Source organism: Trachurus trachurus, assembly GCF_905171665.1.
Source record: "Trachurus trachurus genome assembly, chromosome: 2".
In the NCBI taxonomy this organism is placed as follows: domain Eukaryota; kingdom Metazoa; phylum Chordata; class Actinopteri; order Carangiformes; family Carangidae; genus Trachurus; species Trachurus trachurus.
Window position 1 is genome coordinate 884,274 of NC_139914.1, and position 25,887 is coordinate 910,160.

Below are 25,887 nucleotides of genomic sequence, written 5' to 3' on the forward strand. Positions count from 1 at the left end.
AGTGTGCATAACTTATGTGAACATGTGTTTTCATCACGTAGCTCTGTTTCCTCTAGCTTCCTGGGTAGACCTTACTAGTCGACTGTTGAGTTCAGGACTGTTTCCATATCAAAGACAAAAACGCGAGGAAAACATGGATTTAAGTGGAAAAAAGAAGATTTTGGATGGAAAAAAACAGTTATATTCAGATTGATGCTTTTTTCCCCATGCATCCGTCCCCATTGCTTTGCTGTTTGACTGCAGTGTAGCGCAGCTAGCAGGAGGAGAGCTAGGTCTGGTCTGCACAGATTTTTCTCAGATTTTTCCCTATGGTTGCACTCGGGGACCTGGAGCTGTAGAACGTTACTTAGAAAATGCCCGGAATTCTCCTTTAAAGCCACGCTCCCTTAAATGACAAACAGTGGCGTCAAATGAAACCTTCACTGGTCCGACTGTAGCTTTGAACGTACGTTAAACAAAAGGGAATGAGACGGAAGACCGGCCGATGTAGATCCAGATGTTTGGACCAGATCTTCTTTCTATTTGGCGTCACCTCGGTTCAACAGAACCAGGAGGTGTTTTCCGTCCACTCCGACAATGGGAACGTCTTTGTGATCCAACCAGAACCTTTTTATCGACGGATTCGGTCGAGATTCCCTTTCGGTTCGACCCAATCAGAGCAAACACCGAACACATCTCTGGTTTCAGTCAGAGAAAAGTCCGGTGACAGTGCAGCTTGGCACTTCCCCACAAACACACACTTACACACACTTTGGTAGCACTTGTGCAGATTGAGATGCCTTTAAGGAGCCTTCCCTTCCAAAACTAATAAGTGCCGCATGAGCTATGCAATGTATAGTATTTACCCGACACCACACGAGCTGATCGGAGCTCTCGTGACTAAACTATCACCAATACTTGAAATGTGAAAGCGTGGCGAGCAGCGGTGGGGCGTAGTCTTATAGAACCAATCTCCTTGTAGTTTACAACTACTTGCGGGTAGAAAACCAGCATGAGAACAATAGTGACGGACCAGAGTTTCACTGTCACTATATCACCGTTTAGACTAATCTGATATTTGTCAAGTTTATAAAACCAATGATTGGACAAACATTACTATTTATGTGAGCTGGAGTAGTTTCATGTCGTGTCCCACAACGGGAGGGTTTTAACAGCTGACGTCCTGGTGTTAGCTTTAGCGTTAACTTTGCTACTGCCGTTAGCTTAGTTGATGTTAGCTTAGCTGCCGCCATTAGCTGCCCCTGCAGCCACTGATGCTTTCTAGACACTGTGATTCCCCCAAACTGAATAAATACAACACATAGCAACACAAAACACACACACAGAAATAGTAATGTTTCTTCAATCATTTCAGATTTGTCTAAATGGTGATAGGGCGTGAAAAACATGATATATAGCTAAACTCTCGTTCATTACTATTGATCTCATTCAAATTACGTGCTGGTTTTCTACCTGGAAGTAGTTGTAAACAAGGAGATTGGGTTTATTGTGAAGTCCTCAGTGTTTTTCCTGTGATGGCGTTGGACGCTTGGAGCTGTTTGCTGCAGGTTTAGAATAAAAGCGGTGCCTCAGTTTCTCTTCCATGGTGTCACCACGGTGAATATAAAACGAGGCTAACTGGGGCTAAGTCTGACCCACATGTGACGCATGAACAGTGGTTTTGGAGTCTAAATGGAAGCGTCCCAGTTGGGTTCCCATCACGGCCTGTTTGGCACCGTAACACACTTTGAGACACACTTTTCAGGCCTCACTCACTTTGACATCACTTTGAGATTTCCAGGTTGCAACAGAAACACTGCAACAGAAACCAACGCCCTGGGCCCAGTTGTTCAAAAGGTTTCATCTGATTGGATTTTGGATAACGGTTCGGATCAAATCTTGAAACTGGGTTGTTCAAAACCAAAAACTACGTGAATGCATCTTGGTTTTCATCTGGATCAAACCCTCAGTTTGTGTTGTTCAAAAATTTTCAGTAGGATCGGGATAACTTTGATTAAAAAAAAAACAGGATTATTGAGATCCCAGCAGTTTGGTGGATTCAGGAACAAAATGTGATTTAAATTACATTCAAACTGGTCAAATAAACAATATTCATAATGTAGGTCATAAACATTTGTTTTGTACCTATTGTTTTTAACCATAACAGTGATTAGTAAATAAAGTTAACTTTTGAATATTCTACAACTGAAAAACTTTTCCCCAACTGTTCCCCAAACTGAATTTAATGAAATTTTAAGTTTGAATTTTGAAATTTTAAGTTTGAATTTTGAAATTTGAAGGCTGAATTTGAAACACATGGGGAAATATTCACAATTTCACTAATGTCCTGTATATTTGCTTTGAACAACTGGGATAAAATTAAGACGGGATAATTTTCATCCAGATTACACCTTTAGAACAACTGGGCCCTGCTCGCCACCCGCCGGCCACCAGCCGCCGTAATCTTTTCGCTTATTCCTTGGAAGCGAGTGGTTGTTAGATGATTTGCACTGAGGACTTGTGTGACGACTAGTAATAAGAATAAAAAGAAGTGATAAAGTGAATAGAAACTGCCATTAAATAAAGTAAAGGTTATTTTTATAGAAGCTAAACTGCGTGCGCTCTGTTCAGATGTACGAAACCGAACCATGGAACCAAAGAGGCCAGAGGTTTGAGACAGCTGACGAGGCCTAAACACTGTATCAGGGTCAAACTAGAAGAAGAAGAATAATACCACTCCATCATCTGCTTCATCTCTTTTCTATTTTATACCTACACACCTACACATGACGGGACAGTTCATATTCATCAGTACTCCCACCGTAGCGTCCTTCCTTCCCTCCTTCCCTCCTTCCCTCCTTCCCTCCTTCCCTCCTTCCAGTCGCTCCTCCTTCCTCCTCGTTTCCTTAGCGCTTATTCCAGAAACAATCATTTAGAGTGAAGCACACACACACACACACACACACACACACACAGACACACACACACACACACACACACACACACACACACACACACACACACACACACACACACACACACACACACACACACACACACACACACACACACAGCATCTGATCCCTGTACAGTCCATGTAACATATGAATATGCTTTTGAAATATTTTGGTCTTTGTTATTGTTGAGAAATAAATTTCTTATTACCAAACGTACGGCGTTGTTGTCGTGATTCTTCTTCCATAAATATCATGAATATTGATAAAAAAGTTCATTTCTCCTGATCGATACTGATGGAAACAGTTGTTTTTCTGATAAATGTGAGTTGCGATCATGTTTTATGAAGTAGTGAAGCAGTAATCACAGGGAGTAAAGGTGAATCATCCTTAAAGCTGCAGCATTTAGTCTTAAGAAAAGAATTTAACATGTGATTAAAGATATTTTATTGAACAGTTCAGAGTGTTATTTAATGTCACATAGTGTGCCACATGCAGCATCGGGACAAAAGATCATTATGGTATTTATTAATAATTAGACATCCTCGTTATATTTGACTTTTGCCTGCAGCTCATGTGCTTCTGAGTGGTTTTCTGAGCCCTCAGGGCCACCGTAGCTACTGAGAGAAGCAGGCTTCTGCTGCACGACTGAATGAATAAGGAACTCTTTGATCTCTTTTAATAACTTTTATTGGAGTCAAACTAATAAAAGTGGTTTTAATGTGACTCGTGAGCTCGGTGCTGATTAAACCACGGACACGTCGCTGACGGAGCTCAGGACCATGACGCTGAGGAATGTTTTTCTGAATAAAGTCCAGAGAGGCAGAGCTCCACATCAGAGCTTCTTTTACAGAATAAAAATGGCCGAAAGCTTCTCATGTTTAATAACATTCATAAAACAAAACTGTGTTTCCCACTTTTCATGAAAATAGTCTGTTTTTAGCCTCTATCATCCTGATAACTACTGAAAAGCACCGAAAGCTGCAAAGAAAGTGAGCTACAAATGCAGTATTTTCTTTGTTAACAGAGATATAAATATTAGGAAAATCATTGTATTATCTTAGTTTAGGCCCATTTCATGGATTATTTAACTCATTGTTGCATATAATAACATTTATTTTTTATTTTACGATCTAACAAAGTTGTTTTATCAAGATACAGCCTACTACGTTAAATGTTTGAGCGTTTCTCTAACCATAGTTCCAGCTGCTGTTTACCTTTCAATAAGCCGTGGTATGTGGAGACTTTCAGCTGAATGTGTCCCTGGTTGTGGTGTTTATACACATTATTGGTTTGAATATCAACTTAGAACTAACTCAACTAACTTATAGGCCACGAAAAAAACTAATAACCAAAGTAAAAACTGACAGAGAGTCCACAACAATTTCAAAAACATGGACCTGATGGAGCCGTCAATGATAGCTGCGTTTGTGGCTCATGATTAAACTAAATGTATCTGCATTTAAGGGGCGTCCCATTATAAATATCCCTTAACACTTGGTTTTAAGGGGCTACTAAGGTTAAGGGTTAAGATAGGAACTGGAATTCACCCTTGCTGTTGAAGTTGAGGTTTTTCCTCTGTGTGCTGCAGATATACACGGAAAAACAGGCGCGACGCACGTATGACACGCGTCTACATGTTCCATCTGAACGGCTCCGTGCACGCACACACGCTTCAACCAAGGCGGCGCCGTAGGCAGGAAACATCCTGGCTGTGAGCTGCAGGTTTGAGCCGAGTCACCAATCAAGTTTTCAGATTCATGTATGACTCATCAACCCTTTGGCGAGCTGCTGGAGAGCGCTGCTCCACTCAGACACACAGCGGCTTGACAACAGACCTAATTATACCTCAGCTCATCTCAGCAGGACTCAGGGGTCAAGTGTTTGACCTCTGACCTCTGGGGGTCACGGCCTCCAACGCCACTGGGAGGACGGGAGGACGCAGGGACGGAGGGACGGACGCTGCCTGTGGATCCGGTCTGAGGCGCGATGATAAGGCGCCGCGCTGACGTTCATCAGAGGGATAATTGCTGCTAAAAATAAAGGCTGAAGTCATGAGAGACGTTGTTGTGGTTAGGTGGCGCGAAACGATACGTTTCAGAGAGAAAACAGTCGCCCCTTAATCTGACAGGTGACGAGCCGACGCTCCACTCCGACTTTGTCTGCCGGCGCTCCGGAATGAGAGGAAGACAAGGAGGGAAAAGGGCAGAGGAGAAAAGAAAGAGAGGGAGGAATAAGTAGCTGTCAGGAGGGTCGACGCTGCAGAGAAGAAACCAGAGGGGGAGGGGGGGGGGGGGGGGGGGGGGGGGCTGACGCAACAGTTCATCATCAACCTCTGAGGAAACCATCAGTCAAGTACACACATCAATAAACTACATTATGAATCCTTTAAAGTATAAATACAAAACTAAACAAAAAGGTGTCGTCTGAAGCTTCATCTTGTTTTTCCTCCCGTTCTTAAATGAACAGTTTCCATCAACTCATTTTAGACATTTAGACACAACATGTGTTTATTCTACACACAGAAGGCACTTTATGAACACACTGGTGGTCATAATTCAGTTTTATATTTATTAATAATGTTATTTTTAAATAAGTTTTTGAATATTCTAATTTCTTTTCCTAAATGATTCCATAGATTGACTCCTTAAATTGATAAACATCTTTGTTTGACATTTGTTCCTACCTGTGTTTTTGTAAAATACAAATCCCTTTTAGTTCATATTTACTGGTTTGAGTCTGGAAACATGTTGTTATTTACTTTATAAATCATTTGAGCAGTTTTAAAGTCCAGAAGATCACTGATCTGTAGGATTATGAATAATTAGTTTGTCGAGTCTTGAACAGTTTCACGTTCAGATTCTTTATGTTAGTCTGAGCTTCATCATCACTGTGTTGGATGCTCAGACTTTTATTTTGAAAAGTTCAAGTTTAGGTCTTTTATTCCTGACATGACTTCCAGCCAATTACAGGACACGATGTCATGTGACGCTCCGACAGGTTGCAGCAGCTCTCCTCTCTGACCTTTGACCTACGTTTAATCGCTTCATCTCTGAGTGAACGTTTCCTCCATGAGGTCACACGAGGTCACATGACACTTCATCTTTAAAGGGATAGTTAATCTTTTTTGAAGTGGGGTCATGATAGATAAGATAGATAAATACTTTATTAATCCCGAAGGAAATTCATCTGTTCAACCGACTATCTGAGGTCGTTGTGTGGAAACCACTGAGCCAAACGCACGCTGTTATATTATTATATCAAGTTCTCTGCTGCAAAGAGAGCCCAATCAAGAGGCATGCTTTGTTAATTCTCACTTTCTATCGAACTCTTGAACTGGTGCGTTCATTTGAGACAAGACTTTGTAGCTCAGACAACCGCACTTCAAAAAAGCTGAACTATCCCTTTAAGCCTCAGGAAGTCGAGGTGTTGATATGATCTGTGATTATTGGTCGTTATTGATCATGTTGATTGATCTAAACTGCAGCAGCTGCAGGAGGCGACACCTCCCACCCTCAGCTTATGGAAAAGCTCTTGGCCTTCGTCCTCCTCCTCCTCCTCCTCCTCCTCCTCCTCCTCCTCCTCCTCCTCCTCCTCCTCCCTCCGGGCACCTCGTCGTCCTCGGGGTCGCCGCCGGATGTTGGGAATATTGCTATCAGTTTTCCATGTGAGTGTGAGTGTGTGTGTGGGGGTCTCGGGGGGAGCTGTGGTATGTGAAGGCCGTGAGCAGGTAGACCATATCACTAAGTCCTTTTCAAGTGGAATTCAAGATGTGGAGGGAAAAAACTCCATGAAAACACTAAAGCAGTGGACAGAACATCCTGCAACTTGCCTGAGATGCCAAACTACGGCGGCCATCGCTCCGTGTGTTTGTCCCGTATTCCCGAGGGCTCTTGAATGCAGCATCATCCACCGTGTTTCCAACCACTTGTCGATCTAATTACCTGAAGAGACATAAAAATATCAATGTGAATGACGCTGGTTCAAGTCTATTTCCATCTCAGACCTTTAAATCCAATAAAAAAACATGCATAATGACGTCATATTGATGTATGGAATTGTTTTCTTGCAGTTTAACCCTCCTGTTGTCCTCCTGGGTCAAGGAAGGAAGGAAGGAAGGACAAAGGGAAAGAAGGAAGGAAGGAAGGATAAAAGGGATAGGAGGAAGGAAGGAAGGAAGGAAGGAAGGAAGGAAGGACAAAGGGAACAATGGGAGGAAAGAAGGAAGGGAAAAAGGTAGGAAAGATAGACGGGGGGAGGGAACACATTGGGTCAAAAAAGAAGGAAGAAGTAAGGAAGAAGGGAAGGAAAGAAAGAAAGATGGAGGGAGGGAAAAGACCAGGTCAACTGGATCAAAAAGAGGAAGGAAGAAGTAAGGACAAAGGGAAGGAAGGGAAAAGGGATCGTGGAAAGAAGGAAGGAAAGAAGGAAGGATGGAGGAAGTGAACAGATCAGGAGGGTTAAGGTGTTTCCATTCATTTTTCTACTTAATTGCTAAACAGAAGAACGTCCTTCCTTCATCTGTAAGCGACTATCTGAGGTCGTTGTGTGGAAACCACTGAGCCAAACGCACGCTGTTATACTATTATATTAAGTTGTGGGCTGCAGGTTGGTGTTTATAATGCAACATGGCTGTCATCAGAAGACGGTGGCGTGTTGACGACGTCATAAAGGGTTAAGTTACATCCCCAGCAGCAGCAGCAGCAGCAGCAGCAGCAGCAGCAGCAGCAGCTCCTGGTTCAGGCTCTGAGGGCGTCGCCTCCACCGCCTCTCCTTCTCAGGAGTTTATGGTGGAGAATGACTGGAATGTTCCAGTGCACTTATCAAAATATGCACGTTCCATCTCCAGGTTTTCTTCCTTCACCCGGGGCGGCGGCAGCAGCAGCAGCAGCAGCAGCAGCAGCGGCAGCAGCAGCAGCAGCAGCAGCAGCAGCAGCAGCAGCAGCAGCAGCAGCAGCAGCAGCAGCAGCAGCAGCAGCGGTGGCGGCGGCGGCCTCGTGGATCAGCGCTGGACAGATTAGTGTCTGTAGGATGACTGATGGTCACACACTGTTTGACTCTCTGCTCTAATCAACCTGCTCTGATACTACACCTAGAGTCCATCTTGCACTGCAAAAACTCTAAATCTTACCAAGAATATTTGTCATTTCTGGTCAAAACTAATCTAATTCTACTTAAAATAAGAGTCATCATATAAAAAGTAGCTTGTTTTTAGACACTTTTTACTTCTTTCAAGCATATTTTCACTTGAAATAAGTAGAGTGGAGCAAGATTTTCTTTCTTATTACAAACACTGGCAGATTTTTCTACTTAATGCAATTGAAAATTAGTGAAAATGATCTAAAAACAAGTTAATTTTAGGCGATGAGTCTTATTTTAAGTGGAAAGAGATTAGTTTTGACTAGAAATGAGACATTTTGACAAGAAATAAGACAAATATTCTTGGAAAGATTTTGAGTTTTTGCAGTGTGTGTTACTGTTGTCATTTATAATATTTGAGGCGCTTTTTTTCATTAGTTTGGTAAATCAGATTGTAATCAGATTACACCAGAGTTCAGTCGGTTTGAATCACCAGAGAAAAACAAGACAAGAAGAAACTAGACGTAGTTGCTGATTCACACCTGTAAAGATGCTCAGTGGTTTCCTGAGGGGGGGGGGGGGGGGGGGGGGGTTGTGGTTTCCTTGTGGTTTCTCAGCTTGTTGTTGTTCAGACTCTTCACCTGCGGGGGGGGGGCAGATGGGGGTCACAGTGTCTGAAAATAGCAGCAGCAGAAGAAGCACATCACAACAAGGTTATTATAGTTTTAAAATGTTCACTAGTTTTTATTTTTGTATAGTTTTTCAAATCAAATCAAATTAACTTTATTTGTCCCGAAAGGGAAATTTGTCTTGGGCAAGTGGCGTCGTAACAGCTGCTTTGTACTTGCAATACATAGCCTACATACATTTAGTTTAGTATTAGTGAGTTCAACAAGATGAATCCGTTTTAGTTGTAGTTGTTGAGGTTTTAGTTTTAGCCTCTGTCAGATGAACTCCTCCCTGATGTGTCAGAACTGCTGAATTAAAGTGTTGCAGCTGTAATTACACTAAACTGATGCATAAACACATAATTACCCCCCCCCCCGACCTGCTGCTGCTGCATCAAAGCGAGACTCCAGAACAGAAAGTGAAGCAAACACCTGGAGGATCAAACAAACAAACAGAAACATCTGAGACAAAAATGTTCAAAATGTTTCATCACAGTTTGTTGTTTTAGGTTTTAAACACTCAGCCCCCCCCCAACCTGCTCTTTATTGGTCCCTGAACGTCTCATCGATGTGTTCGCTGCCTGTGGGACAACAGAGACCTGAGATGAGGCTGAACGACGGCGGTGATGATGTAATTCCTCTTGTACTTTAAAGGGACATTGTGTAACTTCTTCTGTTATCTCTTCAGGAAAATCGATTATTTGGTTCTTCAGTCTGTTTTTCATTAACCAGTAATCCCCCCCATCAACAAAGTGAAGTGTTCCTTTCAGCTCTGAATTAGCCATTCATATCATTCATATCTCCATGGAGCGGGTAAGCTCGGTGCTGCTGCCATGTGGTGTCTCCATGTTTTTACGTTCAGTGGCAGCGTGACGGTAGGAAACCACGGAAACTCAGCGGAGACACCGGAGCTGTCGGCTCAGGTGGAGGTGGCGTCTGTGAAAAGTCACCGTGGTAACGCAGTGAGGAGGAATGGAGCGTTACACTGATGCTGCATTCACCTGCAGTCGGGCAGACGTCCAGAGAAAGCCGGTAAAACAATACCACATCCCCATGACAACATATTGTCACATGTATTGTTTTGCCTCGTGCTGACGGACCACTTGTTTACATAGAGGCTTGTTTATGCCGTTACGTGCAGCGGCTGTCGTCCGTCTGCTGTCTGCCCAATTTCACCTGAATGCAGCATGAAAAATACGACTGAGTTGGTTGAGAGATACAACCACCACGCTAGATGGAGGAATTCATACAGAATGTACCTTTAAGTTTTGTGGGTGCAGTGGGGGGGGTCGGGGGTGTTTGGGGGGTTTTCCCACATTGTGTTCCCTAAACGCTCCAGATGGTTGGTTAAGCCGGAGAGATGCTGCGATGACGTCATCGTGTCGGCTGATGAATATTCATGAGGAGGAGCTGTTTTCCAGGGGCCCGTGGTCACCGTGGTCGTTGCCGTGGTGGCGGTGCCCCGGCTGCTCCGGTGATGAGCGGCTCATTGAGGAGTGGGGGGGTCGGGGGGGTCGGGGGGGGGGCTGATTAAGCCTGATGCTGATCCTCTGTTTCTAGGTCACAGAGAGAGAGAGAGAGAGAGAGAGAGACATACCAAAAGCATTAGAGCATCAAGAATCAGCCCGATGACACGGTTAACAAAACACAACCAGGGTCGTCACGGCGACCACCATCACCATCACCATCACCATCACCACCATCATCATCATCATCATCATCATCATCATCACCGACCAGCCTTCACCTCCTCTTGTAAACAACCAGCTCCTCCCAGGTGTCACACCTGCTGCTCCTCCTCTTCTCTCCTTCTCTCCTCCTCCTCTCTCCTTCTCTCTCCTCAACCTTCTTTCTCCTCCTCCTCCTCTCTCCTCTCCTCCTCCTCCTCTCTCTTTTTCTCTCCTCCTTTCTCCTTCTCTCTCCTCCTCTCTCCATCTCTCTCCTCAACCTTCTTTCTCCTCCTCCTCCTCCTCTCCTCCTCCTGCTGTCCTCCTTGTTGCCGTGGCGCCGGAGGAGAAAGTAGGACACGTTGAGTTGCAAGAGGAGGCGACGAGGGACTAACTCCTGATGAGGCTGCTGTTGCCGGTCTGGATCAGAACCAGGACACAAGTCTCCCCAGGCCCCAGTCAGAGGTATTTAAGACCCTCCTGCTCCTCCTCCTCCTCCTGGGCAGCTCTGCTCCTCCTCCTGCTCCTGCTCTGGTCTCCTCAGGATAAAGGGTTAAAGGGATAGTTCACCCAAAATTGAAATTTCACTCATCTCCTCCCCCTCTTGTGGACTAAGGGCTGGGAGAAGTTTCAGAGTCCTCCGTGGCTTCTCTGAGTTACAGGGGGTCTCGGCGTAGCAGTGAATGTCCATATAACGCCAATGGATACCAACTGTCTTCGTAACAAAAAGACACACCAAAAAACATCCAAATACCTCCATGCTGCTCGTATGTAATGTCCGTCTTGTATTGAAGCCCCAAAATGCGAAATTGTTTTGAAAAAAATTAAATAAGACTTATTAAATTTTTTTCAAAACAATTTCAAAACACATTTTTCAAAACAATTTCGCATTTCGATTAAAAAAATAAATAAGACTTATTTAATTTTTTTCAAAACAATTTCGCATTTCGGGGCTTCAATACAAGACGGACATTACATATGAGCAGCATGGAGGTATTTGGATGTTTTTTGGTGTGTCTTTTTGTTACGAAGACAGTTGGTATCCATTTGCAACCGTCATATGGACATGCACTGCTACGCCGAGACCCCCTGTAACTCAGAGAAGCCACGGAGGACTCTGAAACTTCTCCCAGCCCTTAGTCGACAAGAGGGGGAGGAGATAATGAGTGAAATTTCAATTTTGGGTGAACTATCCCTTTAAACGTTCCCTCCGTGTTGTCTCTCAGGGTGCTGCTGCTCTCTGGGGAAGGCAGAGATTCTCTCATTAGTTCTGCAGATTTGGGGCCCGGGGGGGTTAAGGTGGGGAGGGGGGATCCTGGTTCCCATTGAGCTCCGGCTCTGATTGAGTCTGTGATTGGCTCGACATCATCAGGCCCTGATGAACCGGAGGAGTCCTTAATAGAAATCAAAACATCCACGACTGATCCAAGATGGAGACGTATGGTCAGTAGTTTCTCCTTCTCCTGCTGTGATTGGCTGCAGAACACAGCAGCAACGCTTCATGTTGTTTCCCTTCCATTCCCAGAAACCAGGAAGCAGAGGATGAAGGTCAGAAGCTGAGACGACTCATTCACATTAACCCTCTACATGGATCTGGAGCTGAAAATCCACCGGCAGGAACCGTCCGTCTGGATCGGAAAGACATTTCAGTAACCCTTTCATTTACAGGCGTCATAATGTCTAGAAACAACGGTCAAGTTCATAATAATGTTGAAGAATATGGCCAAGAAATAAAGATTGAATGAATAGAAATAGCCCAGAAACATTGGTCAGTTGGTCAAAGACTTGGTGGAGAAACATTCTGGCTTTTCCCAAAAGATTGAGTAATCTATTACTTTTCTATTGACCCCTTGCAGCTACGTCACAATTAGAACGTGACGCGAGAGGCGACACCATGACGGACGGCAGAAAGTGCTCAGTGATAATGTACTGTGTATGGGTGCCGTCCAACAATGTGGCTCGATCACTTCACACTACAACCTCACAGCATTATCACTTATTTAAAATAGAATATCTACTCATCCGTTGCAATAATCCGTTTGTTTTTTTGTTATTCACCGTAGAATATCTCAGTTTTCTGTGCTTTTTCCACTGCTAAGGAGCCATAACGTCAGTCAGTGCCACACTCCCCATACAGCAGCTGCTGCTAACTACAGTTAACAGACCTGGAAAGTAAAACCTGGTCCGACCCGTGGGTGTTGAAGACCTGACCCGACGTCTGTATAATTAGTGATCATTCTGTGATTAAAGCCGGCTGAAAAATAAAAGAAAACAGGAAGCCGTCTTCGTTGTAATCGCCGCGATCGGCCGGCGGCAACTACGTTGTGACGGTGCTATGTTTAATACGAGCGTTAGCTGTTGTTAGCCACAGCATGTAGCTCAGCTAGTTAGCTTCAACTGTGTTTACATCGACTATACACTGTAGATAAACTAACTTATAATGGCATCGATAACGTGTCTGTATATCTTCAGTTCTCACTGGTCCTGTTGCTCATGTAATCCCGCTGCCAGTGGCCAGCCCCCGGTTCTTAGCTCTAGACCAGCAAGGAGTTGGTGCTTCAGACCAGTTTTAAGAACCAATATCCGGTTTTTAAGCGGTGGAAAAGCAAAGAACCGGTGCTAGTCAGGCTCTGGCTCCGAACCAGCACTGGAACCAGCTCAGTGGAAAAGGAGGGGAAACCCTACAACCCCGGTATGTCATAAAACTATAACGCGCCCATTCAATTACATTGACGTTCACTGTTCTTTTGCCGTCCATCATGGCGTCCGGAGCTATCGCGAGTGGAACGTGACGTCACGTGCAAGGGGTCAATGAAACTGATTGTTATTTCTTGACATTATAATGTAATTAACGTCCACCGACCTCCCTTCACCTCCTCTTGTAAACAACCAGCTCCTCCCACACCTGTTTGCTCCTTCTCCTCCTCTCTCCTCCATCTCGCTCCTCCTCCTTCTCGCCCCTCGTCCTCTCTCCTTCTCTCTCCTCCTCTCCTCCTCCTCCTCTCTCCAACTCACTCCTCCTCTCCTCCTGACGTCCTCCTTGTTGTAAATTAAAGAGTTACAGAAACGTCCCGTTCAGATTAAAAGTTTCTAATTGACGTGTTTCCATGAGGCAGTTTTATTCAGATTATTAGTTCTTATCTGTGTCTCTGCTGGACGGCTTTCTGTTTTTGTGAGGTAAGAGAGGACGTGTGACCTCAGGCCTCCCATCACGGGTCAGCGAGGAGCCGCGGCGGCGGCAGCCGGGCCGGGCGCTGGGCTAATCTCCTGGTATGAGTGACTTCACCAGATCAGCGGCCGCTCAGCGAGACGCCGCCGTCCAGCTCCTGTAATTAAGAGGCTTAGAGCAATTTGTGCGGGAGAAACAAAAACGCCATTATCGTCTTAACCACCGTGGATTTGGTGTTGAATTGTTTTCCTGGCTGAGCAGATTATTGGCTGAAGAGCAGCGAGGCGGCTGACGCCTCCGCTCGCCTCGCTGCTCCGCCTCAAAGATTAATGAGCCACGCTTGTTTTTCCAGGAATCACTGGAGTCCTGATGTGCAGCCTCATCCAGAGGAACTGGTCTCCGTCTCCTCCTGGTTAAAGACGAGCAGCCTGTGGCTCTGACTCGTCTATGAAATCATCTCTGAAGAGAAATCCTTGGTGGGATCTGAAAAAGTCAAACAGAACTCTGGTAGCTGATGTCATCATGGGATAAATCATTTTCCAGGGCAACTCCAGCTTTTCCAAGACATTTGACTTTTTTTTCCTCTCATTTTTGAGATATTCTCCTTTTTGAATGAGTACACTGTTTGCTGAAAATGATGGCACATTGACTGATGTCATAACCTGGACCCATAGTTGATTGCCAATGAAGAAAAGATGAAAATATTGGAGAAAAAGTGAGAAAACGCCAAATTTCTTGTCATAAAATTGATACAAAATCATGTAGAAATGTATTTTAAGAGTTCTTTTTCAGTGGATGTTGTCACCACATGTGTTCTGTGTATCTGAAATGCATTCATTGACAGCCTACCCAGCCCACTGAGGATTTGAAGAAAAAAATCATTTTTTACAATTTCCTGTCGAAAAATAAAGGTGCATACAGTGAAATGAGCACACAAATGCATACACAATTTTTTTTTCGCGATATTTCCGGCAGAGCAGACCCTTCAAATATTGTTCCTTAGTGTCAAAGTTAACAGAAAAAACACAAAAAAAAGTATAACAGACCATGTCAGGTTCAACTCATTTTCTTGAGCTTTTGTGGCTCCCCGACTAATAGGGATTATGGCAATGGGCCAATTTGACAAAATGTTGAACTATCCCTTTAAATATGGTTCAGATTTTATATCAAATCATCTTTTCTTTTCAGCTGAGGAGAAATAATGTAAATATCAAGACACATGATTACGTTTTGGCTGCAGACGGTCGTTAAAGAATAAGATCAAACTGTCATGAAGTTTGATGATGTCACTGATTTACGATCATTTATATTTACATTGTATTGATTATTGATGTGAGTTTATTGTGTAAATTGCCAAGTTTTTGTTCCTGGAGGAGTTTTTTCTGACTGTTGCTTCAATAAGCCTCAAACCGACTGAGGAGTTTGTCTCTGTGGATAAAGTTTTTCTTTTCAGGACGTGATTTAAAGTCGTTAACGGAGATAAATCTCGCCGCACCACAACATGTTGTTGGAATAAATCTCCAACATGTTAGAGACGTGGAGCCAGTTGGATCCAGGATCAGGAGCTCTGATGGTTTTATGGAGCTTTCACCCGGATCACATGGTCTTCATCTTTATCATCATCATCATCATCAGCTGCCGCCACGGAGGAGGAGGAGGAGGAGGAGGAGGAGGAGGAGGAGGAGGAGGAGCAGGTGACCACTTCAGGGTCTCCTCTGAGAGTCGGGAGATGTGAAGCTGGAGACGCTGATGAAGCTGTGACATGTTTACGGCCAGTGTTGGGCAAGCTACTTGGAAAATGTAGTGAGCTAAGCTACAAGTTACTCTACATGAAATGAAGCTTAACTACACTAAAGCTACCCACCAGAGAAATGTAGCAAGCTACGCTACAATAAAATGACAAAAGTAGCTTAGCTACATCAAAGCTATTTTTATTTTTATTTTTTACATCAAACCAACTTAATTCCAAGTAGGGGTGCACTGAATGGCATTTTTTTGGCCGAAGCCGAATACCGAATAAAATCAAAACGCTTGGCCGAATAAACCGAATAATACCGAAAGTGGTTTTAAAGTTGTTGTTTTTTGTTTGTTTTTAATAGGGCCTATTGGATACATAAGATATTTTTTTAGACTTAATTTTCAAAGAAAGTAAATGTTTATTGACTATTCTGACAGTTTTTGAATATGCCAGTTGCCGTTGCTCATCAAAAAAGCACAAGAAGTTAAATAAAGTTTTTCATTTATGAAAGATCTATGCCAGTACATTCCAAAAAAACCCAAGTGTCTTTTAAAACAGTGGTTCCTAACCTTTCTTGGTCAGATTTTTTTTAATTCATCAATTAGGCTACTAGACATTTCAGGCGACCTCGTTTGAATTTCAGGCGACCCCACGTGGGGTCCCGACCCCAAGGTTGGGAAACACTGTTTTAAAAGACGTCGGCCACGGACGGAGTGGGTGACATGCTGGGACGAGGAACTTTCGTTTTAACTGCAGCAGCCTTCTCTCCCTCTCAGCATGCTGTTCAGGGTGTTTGGTTTTTAAATGATTCATTAAAAGGCGCGTTCCTACAGGAACGGTCCCCTCACTCAGTCCTCTCAGTGGCCGTGTCTCCGCTGCAGACAGGACGCACCGGGCTCTTGGAGCGACGTGCAACGGTGCGCGCGGTCGCTGTGCAGCGATAAAGTTGTCCAGCTATACGGCTCTGATTCACGAACTTAACTATCCCTCCTCCTCTGTTACCTGCTGCTGCTGCGCGGCTGCAGCAGATGGGCATCAGCAGATACGTACATGACGTCACATGGAAGCGGTGCATTTAAGGTCTAGAAATGCCTGGGGAAATGTAGCTTCTGTGGACGCTACCGCGCTACTGATCAATTAAATAGCTTAACTACTGAAAAGCTCTTTGATGTAGAAAACAGCGACGCTACGACCACGCTACTGAGAAATGTAGTTAAGTTACTAACGCCGCTACTTGTAACGTCGCTACTGCCCAACACTGTTTACGGCTTCCAACGCTGGTGTGTGTGTGTGTATGTGTGTGTGTGTTTGATTCCCACAAAGCAGCGACACAACGACCCGGCGCCAAGAGGCCGAGGCCGAGCCAGCACGCCGCGCTGAACTAATTTAACCTCCTCCTTGTTTCAGGAAGAGGAGGAAGGAGAGGAGGAGGAGGAAGAGGAAGGAGGAAAAGGAGGAAGAGGAAGGAGGAAAGGGAGGAAGAGGAAGGAGGAAAGGGAGGAAGAGGAGGAAGGAGAGGAGGAGGAGGCAAAGGAAGGAGGAAGAGGAGGAAGGAGAGGAGAAGGAAAGGAGGAGGAGGAAAGGAGGAGGAGAGGAGAGAGGAGGAGGAGGAAAAGGAAGGAGGAAGGAGAGGAGAAGGAAAGGAGGAGGAGAGGAGAGAGGAGGAGGAGGAAAAGGAAGGATGAAGAGGAGGAAGGAGAGGAGAAGGAAAGGAGGAGAAGGAGGAAAGGAGGAGGAGAGGAGAGAGGAGGAGGAAAAGGAAGGGGGAAGGAGAGGAGGAGGAGGAGGAAGGAGGAAGGACAGGAAGGAGAGGAGGAGAAGGAAAAGGAAGGAAGAGGAAGGAGGAAAGGAGGAGGAGGAGGAGGAAAAGGAAGGAGGAAGGAGAGGAGCAGGAGGAGGAGGAGGAGGAAGGACAGGAAGAAGGAGAGGAGGAGAAGGAAAAGGAAGGAGGAAGAGGAAGGAGGAGGAGGAAAAGGACCTTGTTTCAGGACATTTTTGATTAGTGACTGAACCTGGTAATAGCACGTGCTAACATGTGTGGAGATAAAGAAAGACACACTTTAACACACACACACACACTTTAACACACACACACACACACACGGTGTCTGTTCTCCAGGAGCGATGGCAGCGAGTCAAGAAGCAGCTATTAAAGGAGCTTTACTCCGTTCTGTCTCAATTCACTCGCAGCTTGTGTTCATCTCACTGGAGGAAACTAGAACAAATATTGGCACAGCTCACACACACGCACACACATGTATAAACACACACATAGACACACACACACACACACACACACACACACACACACACACTGACGGGATGGTTTAGCAGCAATCAGCATGGCGATGGCGGGCTAATGCGCGGTGATAATTTATGTTAATGCGTGTGCGGCTGTATGTTTACTCTACAGCCTCATCAGGTTCATGTGCTCGCCGTCAGGGACAATTGGGAGATTTGTTGCGGCGAGGGGCGGTGAGGGGCCCCCGGCGGCGGCGGTGGACCCCCGCGGGGCCGTGGCGGTCTGAACACTGAGGCAGTGTGTCGTTGTGTCTCTAACCCCCCTGCCGGCGCCGTCCATCACTCAGGAGACGGGACAGGACTCGTTCCCCGACATGAATCAGCAGCAACGACCTGTGGAGTCTGTGTTTTATTTGGAAGGGCTGTTCTCCTCCTCCTCTCCTTCCTCCTCTTCCTCCTTCCTCTTCCTCCTCTCCTCCTCCTCATCTCCTTCCTCCTCCTCCTCCTTACTCTTCCTCCTCTTCCTCTGTCCTCTTCCTCCTTCCTTTTCCTCCTCCTCCTCTTCTCCTCCTCCTCTTCCTCTCCTTTCTCCTCTTCCGCCGTCCTCTTCCTCCTCTCCTTCCTCCTCTTCCTCCTTCCTTTTTCTCCTCCTGCCTCTTCCTCTTCCTCCTCCTCCTCTCCTTCCTCCTCTATTTTCTGTGTTTTATTTTGAAGGGTTGTTTTCTGTGTTTTATTTTGAAGGGTTGTTTTCTGCATTCTATTTTGAAGGGTTGTTTTCTGTGTTTTATTTTGAAGGGTTGTTTTCTGCTTTTTATTTTGAAGGGCTGTTTTCTGCTTTCTATTTTGAAGGGTTGTTTTCTGCATTTTATTTTGAAGGGTTGTTTTTCTGCATTTTATTTTGAAGGGTTGTTTTCTGCATTCTATTTTGAAGGGTTGTTTTCTGCATTCTATTTTGAAGGGTTGTTTTCTGCATTTTATTTTGAAGGGTTGTTTTCTGCGTTTAATTTTGAAGGGCTGTTTTCTGCATTTTATTTTGAAGGGCTGTTTTCTGCATTTTATTTTGAAGGGCTGTCTTCTGTGTTTTATTTTAAAGGGTTGTTTTCCATTTCCGCTCTGCAGCTCCAGGAACAACGTTTTAGTTTAATTTAGTAGAATTCACTTTCCTGAACTCTCTCACTCAGTTTTTAAAGTGCAAGCTATTTTTAGAACGGTGGAGCAGAGCCGTGAGCTGCTCAGAGCTACGCTACGGAGGCTCATGGGATTTCTTGGTTTCCCTCATACATGTTCATGTTGCAGGTGTTTTTTATCTGGCCCGAGACAAACTTCCCTCAGGAGACGATAAAGATATTCTGATTCTGATGCTTCTCTGCAGCAGCAGCAGAAAGGAGGAGGAGGAGGAGGAGGAGGAGGAGGAGGAGGAGGAGGAGGAGGAGGAGGAGGACGTGAGCTCCAGATGAGGGATTTCCATGTTGCTCTGGTTCTGCTCCACAGTAGTTGAGATGTTTCAGGATCCTGGAACGTTCCCATAACTCAGGAATAACTAGAACAAGATGTCGTGGAGGAGGAGGAGGGGGGAAGAGGAGGAGGAGGAGGAGGAAGGAGAGGAGGAGGAAGGAGAAGCAGGAGGAAAAGGACGGCGGAAGAGGAGGAAGGTGAGGAGGAGGAGAGAGGGAGAAGGAGAGGAGGTGGAGAGGAGGAGGAGGAAAAGGAAGGAGGAAGATGAGGAAGGATAGGAGGAGGAGGAAAAGGAAGGAGGAAGATGAGGAAGGATAGGAGGAGGAGGAAAAGGACGGTGGAAGAGGAGGAAGGTGAGGAGGAGGAGGACGAGGAAGAGGAAGAGGAGAAGAGAGGAGGAGGAAAAGGAAGGAGGAAGACGAGGAAGGATAGGAGGAGGAGGAGGAAAAGGACGGCGGAAGAGGAGGAGGAAGAGGAAGAGGAGAAGAGAGGAGGAGGAGGAGGAGGAGGAAAAGGACGGCAGAAGAGGAGGAAGAGGAGGAGGAAGAGGAAGGGGAGAAGAGAGGAGGAGGAGGAGGAAAAGGACGGCGGAAGAGAAGGAAGGTGAGGAGGAGGAGGAGGAGAAGGAGGAGGAGGAGAAGGAAAGGAGGAGAGGAGGAGGAGTCAGAGGTTCTGGTCTCTGTGATGTGAATACCAAACCGCCGTCTCTCTGCTCCGGGACAAAGGCCTGACGGGCGACACGCCGCTGCCACGGCAACGGGGCCTTGACGCCACATCGACGCATGGCGAACAGAACTGGACCTGGACCTGAGCCGGGCATGATGGGAAAACGACGGCGAGCAGCTGAACCTGAACGTGTCACAGCTCATGAAGGGTGACTCAGCAGAAATCCTCCCTGTGACTCAGCAGATTCTCATCATCACTGAGCTGACGACTCATCGATCAAAATGATGACGACTGTGATTTGGTTTGTTTTTATAAATTTTATCTTAAACTATTGATTATTTCCAATAATAAATCCATAACTGGATCCTACAAGTCCCATAATGCACCTGGTGTGGAGGTGCAGCTGTAGTCACCGACACACCGACACTTCCTCCTGCACTTGAACGCATCGCCCTTTCTTCAATCTGCACAGTGGATTTTTCTTTCTGTTTGGTTTTTAACCTGAGAGCCGAGGGGAAGTTTATACAGAAATTTTTTTTTTTTTTCAATCCTGTCGGTGGCGTTGAGGTGTTTAACATCAAACCCCCCACCCTTACCCCCCTCGCCCCCCTCCCTCCACGTGTCCCATGATTAATCTGCTGGTCATTAGCCGCGGCGCTGCTGCTGAAACTGGATCCTTTTCACTGCTCACTTTTTGTTGTTTTCTCATCCCAACAGTGAATTAGCAGAGCGAATACATTAGCATACTAACTAAGCAGTGAGAGAGGAGCTGGGAGCTGTTCTCAGGAAGTCAACATGCAGACTGTCGGAGGAGGCTCCTTCATCATCATCATCATCATCATCACCACCACCACCACCGTCCGTCTGTCATTGTCACCAGTAATGGTCAACAAATTGAACTTGTATCTACTTTTAAATATCTGCAGCTTCTTGATTGATGAGAAACTGAAGCTCATGTCCAAAATAAGTCTTGTTTTTCTTTTGGTTTTTCATCGGTATGAAGGCTGTTCTTTATTTAATAATAATAAATCCTACAGCACTTTTCACATTTTACTGTTCCTACGCTCAGAAACCGAAATAGGGAAGAAAGTTTTTAGGTTTTCTGCTTCAACTACATGAAACAATCTGCAGCTCAAACTCCAAAATCTGGAATCTCTGAATTTTCTATTACTTTGTTTTTATCGAATAACTTTTTAACTTGTTTTATGTATTTTATTGCATTTTATGTATTTCATGTCTTATGTTTGTTGGGTATTTTATGTTTAATTTAGTGTTTTTGTACAGCATTGGGTTTTCAAAGTGCTTTATAAATAAAGTTGGTATGCTACAGTTTGTTATTTGTATCTTTTATGTCTTTATATTTAATTTAATTTAATTTAATTGATTTATTTATTGAGTTGGGACAATGCACATTCATCAAAATCGATGCATTAAGCCTTTTAATGTGTTTAAACTGTTTATTTTCTAACTATATGTGCAGGTCTCTCTTGTAAAAGAGTCAGATAAAGGTTATAATAATAATAATATTAATAATAATGATAATAATAGTCATCATTTCTCTACCTTCGGTCTCTCTCTCAGGGTGTGAACTGTAGTTTTATGGGAAACATGAGTTTGCAGAGAACAATGTGAGATGAAGGAGGAGTCGGTGGGGTGTGTGTGTGTGTGTGTGTGTGTGTGTGTGTGTGTGTGTGTGTGTGTGTGTGTGTGAGGCAGAGCAGGGGGGGTCATTACCATAACAAGTGCAGTGCAACCAAAAGCCATTTTGCTTCCTTTGTTTCAGCTAAGCAGCTGTCATTTGCAGAACATTATGCATTTTGGATTCTTCTATGCTAATTTTTCGGGGGACAATTTTTCCAACAATAAGCGGCGGCTCGGGCATCGAACAGGGAACAGGGGGCCTTTCATGGCGCAGGCCGCGGGGTGCGCCGCGCCGTGCCAAGTCAAACAATGGCTTATTGCTCTGAGCATGAAACATCTCAGCCTTCAATACAGCAGCAAGTTCCCAGCACGCTGCAAAACCCCCCTTCCCCACACACACACACACACACACACACACACACACACACACACACACACACACACACACACACACACTGAGTCGACCTGTGCACCATTAATCAAGATATGAATCAATATTGAGTGGGACATGCATGGAAATCTGTTGTTCACTCTGATAAACTGTTAACAACGGGCTTCACACTAGGGCTTTTATTTTGAAAAACCCAGCTCAGTCAGGCTTTTATTTTGAAAAACCCAGCTCAGTCAGGCTTTTATTTTGAAAAACCCAGCTCAGTCAGGCTTTTATTCTGAAAAACCCAGCTCAGTCCCAGTGATGGAGAAACTGGAGCTTCATGGATCTATTGATCATGATTCATTACTGTACTCTACTGTACTTTACTGTACTCTATCCTACTCCTGTGTACTCCTGTGTACTCTAGTGTTTTCTACTCCTCTGCTCTGTGTGTTCTTCAGTCAGTCAGATGTAGGTCAGCATCAGCATCAGCATCAGCATCAGCATCAGCATCAGCATCAGCATCATGTTTTCATGTTTCATGTGTTCTGTTTCTGAGCTTCCTGAACAACACTGATGTTAAAGATGTTTCCTCTCTACAATAAAACATGAGTTTATTCTCAGAGTGTTTATCATTGAACTCTCTGTATCAGCTGTGACTTGAATGTTTCCATGTTTCATCTGTGATGTTATTGTTAATTAGTTAATAACTGAACTGTTCAGTTAATTGAGACGTTGAATAATTTGAACAAATGGAATATTTCTGTTTTGTTGACTGCTGGTTTGTCTGTTAGAAACACTTAAATAAACTGTCTTCTTCATCTTTTGATGCTGTTTCCAAAGAATCTGATCAAAAATCCAGATTTTTTAGATGAAAAAGGTGGATTTTATTGTTTTTAGTTCATTTTTACTGATTTATTTTCAACTATGACTCTTAACTGTTACATCTTAAATAAACATTTTCAGTCTGAACTGTGCAGTTATTTAAATTGAACACAATCTTGTTTCCTGTTTATGAACTAAAACAAACTCCAGACTTATTAACTACAGTAACAACTATAGTTCAATAATGAAGCAGCTGCAGCTTCAGACTGAACCAACTCCTCCTGCATCGATCCTGCAGCTCAGTGAGAATGAACTGAATTAACCGTGTGTGTGTGTGTGTGTGTAGCGTTATGTTTGACTTCATTGTATGACTTGAATTATCCCAGTGTGTAGCCCGGGGCCACGGCTCTCCCTGAACGGGCAAAGTCAACTCAAATTGGGTTATGGGAGACCTCAGGCCACCAGGACTCCAAAATAAAGCTTGGCCCCCCCTCCTCCTCCTGCCCCGCCCCGCCCCCCCCCTCCCCCCCAAAAATAGCCCACCACCATCACTCCATCCTCCAGAAACCAGGTTACCGCTGCTCACTCTCAACCTGCCTCCCATTCTCACAGCGCCGCCTGTTTTAGAGGTCAACGCTTTAACCCCCGGGGGCAAAATCAATGGCTTCATCATCATCACTATAGAAGACAGTAACCCTACGTCACGTCAAAGGCCACGCCCCCTCGCCGGTGAAAACAAAGGAGAAGTCCTCAGTCTGTTCCATAGGCGCTAATACAAAAAACCACAATGCCAAAGAGTTGTTGTGTGGTATATTGTTGGTTGAACAACTTAAAAAAACCTAACATCAGATTTTCCCTCCTCCCCTTCAGAGAGTGGGACAGGAAAAGAAGAGATTTATGGCTTCAGGCTACGAACAATGGACAGAAATGGCCTGAAGCCGTGGGACCTGTCAAACTGTTAGTCCACATGTGCTTGTGTGGTAAACCATTCAGGGGGGGCGACCGCCATTCCGAAGGTCCACTAACGTTATTCCGAAATTTTCCAAAGGTCCATTCTAAAATTGTACATAATGTGTGGGCTAATATACGGGGGGGGGGGATTCAAATGTTACGAGTTTGGATCCCTGGCCGCCTGCACCAGAGGTAACTGCTCTAACCACTGCACTACAGCAACAGTTGATTGACACGTATCACTCAGTGTTATATACCTCACCTCTTGACGCTGAGTGGACTCATTCTCCGGTAGGATTTATGGACATACATTCCCTAAATCTTTCATTTTTTCGGTAGAATGAGGTGATATAGCTGTCTGCCTGACAAACGTTAGCTATTGCAGGAGGTTTCCAGGTTTAGCAGTACTTAAGAACTTTAAATTTTGGTTGAGTTTGGCGGCGCCAGTGGCCCAAAGCGGTAGTGTTTTGCCTGAAGGAAGACTCCATTTCCCATGAGCACCAGCGCGTAGCGCCGTAAACATCCTGATCCCGGTGCATGGAAATGAACAGAAGACGTCCAAACTAAGTTTCTGTTACCAGCGGATCATTTCTCAGTAAACACACGTACACAATCTGACAGAAAGGTGCCGCATTGCTGCTCCCTCCTCGTCGTGACTCGCTAAAGTGAAAGTGAAACTTAAGTGAGAGCCGGGTTCCTACCATGCTCCTCAAAGCTGCTTAGTGCCAGTGAAGGAGATACAGACCATAATGATACAGACCCCCTCAGGCCATGACAGAGGTGTCATTCAACCTGTTGTAAGTCGATGTACCATCACAAAAGTTATGAAAATATTATATGAAGGTTGAAAAGTTCCTTAGTGTTGGTTTAACGTTAGATAGGAGAAATCAAGACGGACTACAGCGGGATTTGTATTTACCGCCAGTCAAAAGCAGCAGTTTGTTTTCACCGGAATGGGGGCGTGGCCTCACTTGCTACTCTCATCTATGAGGGGGCGAGGGAGGAGGAGGCTTTTATTTTGAAATGTTTTCCAGCAGCAGTGAAGACAAACAGAGAGCAGCGCTGGCCGTTCATCTCCTCTTATTGTGTCTCAGCGCCGGCCGGCCAGCGCTCCCATTAAGGACGGATAAAGTTTGGATCTGGAGCAGAGACATGTAAATATCCTGAGAAGAAACACTCAGAGACTTTGACCCTTCAGGGCCTCCGTAGTCGGAGCTGAGGAGCTCTTTGATTCAAGCTGAGACACTACAGGTGAATAGGGTAAACATTTAAACCAACAGATTTCACCATGAAACTTCACAAGTTTTATCACTCACATTAAAGCAGAAGTGAGTGATCCGGTCGTTTTCGCTAATGCTGCGTTCCAGGCAGGCTTTTGAAATCGTAAATTACAGCTTCAAGTCACAACTTACGACTTTGTAGCGTTCCAGGCAACCCACTCGCGTTTTTCCGACCTGTTTTACCGGTGAAAGTCACTATAACGGCCACTCGTAACTTCCGACCGGTGAACTCGTACCAGATCGAACTGGTACGACTTCACGGTCGGAAAAATACGAGTTTCCTTGAACGCACCATAACAGTCCTCGTCGCTACGTCACCACATTCACGGCGTTCCTTGGCTGCACACACAGCCCTGCATGCCGTTCTCTCTCCTCATTGGATAAAAACTGTAGGATACGATAAATGTTTTCTCTTCGGCTCAGAGCAGAGCAGAGTGACTGACAGACCCGTGTTTCAGTCCAAACACTCTATGTAAGTGATTGCTGTCGGAAGATATAACTATTTAAGACTTATATTAACACAAATATATCACTCACTTCTGCTTTAAGACAAATATTTTTTATATTACAAGTTTTATCAAATTTAATGTTTAAATATGTAAATGAGGCAATATCTAATTAAATATGCGTTAATTTGCATATATTTCCAGAACAGAAATCTGAACAATGGATAAAGCTACTTCGTTTTATCTTGTCTTTAGTTTTTACCCCCCCCCCCCCCCCCCCCCCCCCCCCCCCCCCCCCCCGAAAAAAAATAGCCCACCACCATCACTCCATCCTCCAGAAACCAGGTTACCGCTGCTCACTCTCAACCTGCCTCCCATTCTCACAGCGCCGCCTGTTTTAGAGGTCAACGCTTTAACCCCCGGGGGCAATTTTATTGCATTTTATGTCTTACATTTGTGTATTTTATTTTTAATTTAGTGTTTTTGTACAGCACTGTGGGTTTTTTAAAGTGTTTAAATAAATAAAGTTGGTATGGTACAGTTTGTTATTTGTATCTTTTAAGTCTTTATGTTTCATTTTATTTCATTTTATTCATTTATTTATTGAGTTGGGACTGCACATTCATCAACATTAATGCAATCTTTAAGCCTTTTAATGTGTAGAAACAGTTTGTTTTCTAACTATATGTGCAGGTCTCTCTTGTAAAAGAGTCGAATAAAGGTTATAATAATGATAATAATAATAATAATAATAA

General features: G+C 44.5%; 1 long non-coding RNA gene across 1 annotated transcript in view; it reads left to right on the top strand.

Moving 5' to 3' along the window:
- Window positions 1-25,887, top strand: part of LOC311001087 — a 441,127-nt gene that overhangs the window by 373,301 nt on the left and 41,939 nt on the right. The gene's annotated exons all lie outside the window — the stretch shown is intronic.